Source organism: Aedes albopictus, chromosome 3 (genome assembly GCF_035046485.1).
Source record: "Aedes albopictus strain Foshan chromosome 3, AalbF5, whole genome shotgun sequence".
In the NCBI taxonomy this organism is placed as follows: Eukaryota; Metazoa; Arthropoda; class Insecta; order Diptera; family Culicidae; genus Aedes; species Aedes albopictus.
In genome coordinates, this window is record NC_085138.1 from 75,877,535 (window position 1) to 75,883,878 (window position 6,344).

Genomic DNA, 6,344 nt, shown 5'->3' on the forward strand with positions numbered 1-6,344 from the left:
CATTTGAAGGCGTTGAATGCATCTTTCCTCGTAAATCTGGTTCGTGAACCACTGTGCAGTGGTTACGGAGAATAAGATGAATAAAGTGAGCAAATCTGCATGAAATTAGAACAAAAATCGATTTCAAATCGTCAGCCTTGTATAAAAAGTCGAAATACTTCCGTTCTACTGTATTTATTTTTCCTCCGGGTTTTCGAACTCAAGGCATGATTCTACACTAAAATAATCATTAGCTTACAGAGATCAAAAATGATATAAACTTGTGTTATCTAAATCCGTTGATCATTCTTGAGCCACTTTGTGACATAATCAATGTTTTTGGCTGAAAATCTTACCACTTCATCATCAATATATTGATATTGTATGATAAAAATTTCAAATTGATAGAAATAAGTTGCCCGTTTTACTCTATTCCACCCTATATTTTAGTGAAAATATCGCTTTCAATCCGATACTGATATTTTAGTAGAGTAAGGTGGGGCAAAAGTTCGACCCTAGTTGAAAATTCAATTTTTCTCAAAAAACCGAAGCAGATGACAATAAATGAATTTCGTGTGGTGAATCTACCATCCATGCGCTAAAATTTTGCTGAACAAAGTTACGCCAAATGTATTATCAATTTTGAGTTACAACACTTTTTGTATGTGTGTGTCTTATTCGAACTCTTGCCCTACCACTGGGGCAAAAGTTCGAATCTAGTGTTTGTGGAATTTCGCTAACCGTAGCACACTATTTTGCCACTTTGGTAATAGGAATATCTGGAACCACTTAATATTTGATGTTGGAACTGGAATACACTTTAAAGTTTGATCTGGATTTTACCCAAATCAGATTTAAATTTAATACACCAAAAATTAGTAGTTTTCCGCAAAATCCAGATAAAACGAAATTTTTTTTCAACTTTGATCGAATTTTTTCACTAATTCCATCATTCTTAGAGATAATATGTACATTTTGCACAATTTTAGTTTTTTACCTAGAGTTGCCACATGACTCGAACTCGATCTTTTGCCCCACAATTCGAACTTTTGCCACACTATGTGTAAAATATGATTTCCTAATCTTTTTTGCAAAAAGTTACACATGCTAAAGCATCTTCAAAAAATACCTAGTTACGCCCCAAAATAAAATACCGAATTCGATTTCATTACAATTCCATTTCATGCGTTGGAAAGACCATGGCATGTTACAGTTTTTTGATCAAAAACCAACATTTTGTTATAACTTTTCGAAATATTGATCAATTTCCATAATTTTTGGAGTGAAAGACTCTTTTTCAAAGAGGCTTCGAACAACCTTGACACCCGAAAGAAATAATTTGAATTTAACTCAAAAACTTCAAAAGAAACTCTTGTTCCACTCGAACTTTTGCCCCACTTTACTCTATAGTCATGTTCAAATGTAACGTTATCAACTTTACAGAATGGGATGGTGCTGATGGACGGGTGTTTCCAAAGGGATTCCAGGAAAATCCTGACAGGAGTTGCAGGGAGAACACTAACAGATAGGGAAAGCCTGGCAGGCAGGGATAACAGAAAAATGCTGACAGGAATTCCGGGGGAACTCAGATAGGAATTTGGGAGGGATTCCAGACCGGAATTTCGGAAAAATCTTGACAAAGATTCCGGAGGGATGCTTAAAGGAATTCCGGAGGCATCCTAACAGGAATTCAGAAGAATTCCTAACAATAATTCCAGAGAAATCCTAACAGGAATTCTGGAGGAATTCTAACAAGGGTTTCTAACAAGAGTTCCGGTGGAATTATTACAGGAATTTTGGAGATATCCTAACCAGAAATCCGGTGTAATCCTGAGAGTTAATTCGAAGGAATCATAACAAGAATTCCGAAGAAAACAATAATCCTGACAGGGGTTCCAGGGAAAATCATGACAGGAATTCCAGGGGATCAGGACAGGGATCCCAGTGCAATTCTGGCAGGAATTCCATGGAAATCTTGACAATAATTTAAGCAGAATCCTGGCAGAAATTCTAGTGGAAATCTGGCAGAAATTCCAGACGATTTCTGGTGGGGATTCATGGGAAATCCTGACAGAGATTCCAATTCAAATCCTGGCAAGGATTCCAGAGGAAATCATGACCAGTAGAAATCTCGACAAGGGTTTCAGTTGGAATCTTGACAGCGATTGCAGTTGGAATTGTTGATATCCCAGGGCGCAGCGGGCGGACACGGTCTCACAAAACAGACTAGATAGCATACCCCGAGGTTCGCGTGATATAAAGAAAGTAAATCACATATTGCGCTTCTTAACGACGTCTAGTACGGACTAGTACGGACTAAATATAAACAAAAATACATTCATTGCATATTAGCTCTTATGCTTCGTCATCGTATTTATACACACATGCAAACACTCATATAATTGTCATGTTGACCAGGGGGTTGACTTCTTTTTCACTCTATCGATCTTACCAGGGGGCTGTCACTACACCACTCCAACAGGAATCCAGACATGGATTCCAGTGGGAATCCATTTAGGATTTCCCAGAAATTCTTGTCAGGAATCCCTGTACAATTCTCCAGGAATCCTTGTCGAGATTTCCCTGGAATCCTTGTCAGGATTCCTCTGGAATCCCTGTCAGGATTCCTCTGGAATCCCTGTCAGGATTCCTCTGGAATCCCTGTCAGGATTCCTCTGGAATCCCTGTCAGGATTCCTCTGGAATCCCTGTCAGGATTCCTCTGGAATCCCTATCGGGATTCCTCTGGAATCCCTGTCGGGATTCCTCTTTAATCCCTGTCGGGATTCCTCTGGAATCCCTGTCGGGATTCCTCTGGAATCCCTGTCGGGATTCCTCTGGAATCCCTGTCGGGATTCCTCTGGAATCCCTGTCGGGATTCCTCTGGAATCCCTGTCAGGATTCCTCTGGAAACCCTGTCAGGATTCCTCTGGAATCCCTGTCAGGATTCCTCTGGAATCCCTGTCAGGATTCCTCTGGAATCCCTGTCAGGATTCCTCTGGAATCCCTGTCAGGATTCCTCTGGAATCCCTGTCAGGATTCCTCTGGAATCCCTGTCAGGATTCCTCTGGAATCCCTGTCGGGATTCCTCTGGAATCCCTGTCGGGATTCCTCTGGAATCCCTGTCAGGATTCCTTTGGAATTCCTGTAAGGATTTCCCTGGAGTTCCTGCCAGGATTCCTCCGGAATCTCTGTCAGGGTTTTTCCGGAATCTCTGTCAGGATTCCTCTGGAATCTCTGTCAGGATTCCTCTTGAATCTATGTCAGGATTCCCCAGGAATCCCTTTTTTGGATTCCCCCGGAATCCGTGCCAGGATTTGCCTGGAAACCCTGCTAGGATTTCCCCGGAATCCCTGCCAGGATTTCCCCGGAATCCCAGGCAGGATTCTCCCGGAATCCCAGGCAAGATTCTCCCGGAATCACAGGCAGGGTTTCGCCGGAATCTCTGTCACGATTCTCCTGGAATCCCTGTTAGGATTCCTCCAGAACTCTTGTTAGGTTTCCTTCGGAATTCCTGTTAAGATTTTTCCGGTATAGCTGTCAGGATTCCTCCAGAATTTCTTTCCGTTTCTCCCAGTTATCTTTGTCAGGATTCTTTTGCAACACCTGTCATAATTCCCTTGACATTCCTGCCAAGATTTCCCCTGGAATTCCTGTCAGGTTTTCCCCGGAATTATTTACTAGATTTACCCGAAAGCACCGCATACCATCATCACCAATTAATTCTGAAGAGCTTTAACTTCAAATTTGAACAATACTATATAAAAAGTATCAGTATCTGATTTAGAGCAATATTTTCACTAAAATTATAAATATAGGGTGGAATAGGGTAAAATGGGCCACTTTTTGAACTCAGCTCAGCACCACCATCCAATACAGTAAAGATAAAAACATCAAGTGTGTACTTTACTATACAAAAAGTCACCAGCATCGGATTTAGGGGATATTTTCATTTAAATTATAAATATAGGGGAAAGACGATTTAAATGGACCATTTCTTAAACTCAGTACCGCATGGCATCACTGCCATTTAATTCGATATTGATGATATCATACAATTTGTCGATTAGTTAGTAAAACATTCTGCAGAAAACTAAATTATAGAGATCTGTTTTGCTAAAATAGGGTGAAATGGGGTATAATGGGTCATTACTCAAACATGTCACAGCATGACCCCATCATCATTTAATATATATAATTCAATACTACTAATATAGGGTGAAATGGGGTAAAATACGCCACTTCTTGGACTAAACATTCCATGATGTCATCGTCATTCAATTTTGTAGATATAATAGCATGAAATTTCTTCATTCAGGTGCAAGAAAATCTGAATGAATTAAAGCTACAGGCATATATTCATTCAAACAATAAATATACAGGGGATAGACAAAATGATCGGGACAGGCAAAATTTTCACCTCTCAAAAAATTTTCAAATAGCTGTAACTTTTCGAAAAGTGCAGCAAATATTCTCAAATTTTTACTGTAAGTTGATCATTTAGTTGTGTATTAGTGGTCCATTTTTGGAAAAGATCGGGCTATTCTGCACGAAGTTATAAAGATTCTAAGAAAAAGGTATATTTTTCCGATAGCCAACTTTGACCTGTTATATCTCCGGATTCAATGAACTGAATGAAATGAAATTTTGACCAACTATGACTTACATAATGAGCTATGAAAAACTTTTGACTTAACTTAAAGTTCTTAACATGAAAGAAAATTATAACGGTTATATTATTTTTCTAATAAAACACCAAATTATCCAAAACTTCAATATCGCATCAAAATTCAAGATGCAAATTATAGTTCACATAAATGCCCTCTAAATGACTTATACATAAATGTGTTTTAAAGGAAAGTAACAACATAGCTGACAGTAAATTGAGAAAGTAATGGGATGCATATTAAAAATAGATCAATTTACTAAAAAATCGTGAAATAACTGAAATCGCTATAACTTTTTCTCTTGTTAAAAATTTCAAGTTAAGCCAAACGTTTTTAAGAGTTCATTGTATAAGTCATAAATGGTCAAAATTCCATTTCAATCGGTTCATTGAATCCGGAGATATAACAGCTCAAAGTTGGCTATCGGATAATTTTACCTTTTTCAAGAATCTTTATAACTTCGTGGAGAATGGCCCGATCTTTTTCAAATTTGAACCACTGATGCACAACTAGTTGATGCACTCACAGTAAAAATTTGAGAATATTTGATGCACTTTTCGAAAAGTTACAGCTAGTTGAACATTTTTTGGAAAGTGAAAATTTTGCTTGTCCCGATCATTTTGTCTATCCCCTGTAGGGTGAAATAGGGCAAAATAGGTCACTAATATTGCTCAGCACTGCATGAACTCTTCCTCAGTCTATTCTGTAAACATAATAATACCATATTCGTCAATTCATTTACTAAAAAAAATCAGCGGCGTGTAGATTTATGGAAGTATATCCATTGAAAACGGCAGTTTGAGATTGAAAACCAGCGGCTTCCAAATAAGTCCAGTTACGGGCCCGTTTCTGCCCACTGTGCGGTGTTTCAGGATGGTCAATATGGAGTGAAAACTGCAGGCACCCACATTGGTACTTCAACTTTGACGATTGATGTGGCCCAAACCACTGGATAAGAACATTTCAAATTTTGACCACAACATTCCCTATATTTCCTGATCCTACAGTGAAATTTTCATGAAGCCACATAAATTTTTCACTGAAATACGGATTTTTGAAAAAAAGGAAGTTCAAAAATGTTTTTTTTTTTCATATAAGTTAAATATCATAACTCAAAATATATCATTTCTATCAATTTTGACCATACAATGTCAATGTATCGATGATGAAGTGATAAAATTTTCAGCCAAAAATATTGATAATTGCCAAAGTTTCAGCAGATTGAACATGACGGATTTTGGGAGAAAAATTCAGCTCGGTTTTTTTTGCTACTGAGTGTACTTCTGACTGCACCTTCAGGACAGACTTGTTAGAATCCCAAAATGGCCGCCACAATGACCAACTTTGGCACCTACTCACGATTTCGAGCGCACAAATCTTCTCGAAAACAAAACCAGCGCACCTGATCTTCTTATTTTAAGCTTTCTTCTAGTGAGCACGAACAGAATTATAAAATGCACTGTTGTTTGAAGTTTGCTTCTTGAGATTTGTGCGCCTGAAGTTCTGATGCATTGTTAAAGCGGGATTTCAAAACGTTTGTCCTTCACAGAATCCAGTATGTCTGTCCCGCAGGCGTGGTCTAATTCAAATACATTCCCTTACCCAACTAACAATCGCCAGCCGCAAACAAGCATGCATGTTGAATTGTTGCATTACAATAGTAATTATAGCGAACTAAAATTATGCTGTACACATTACT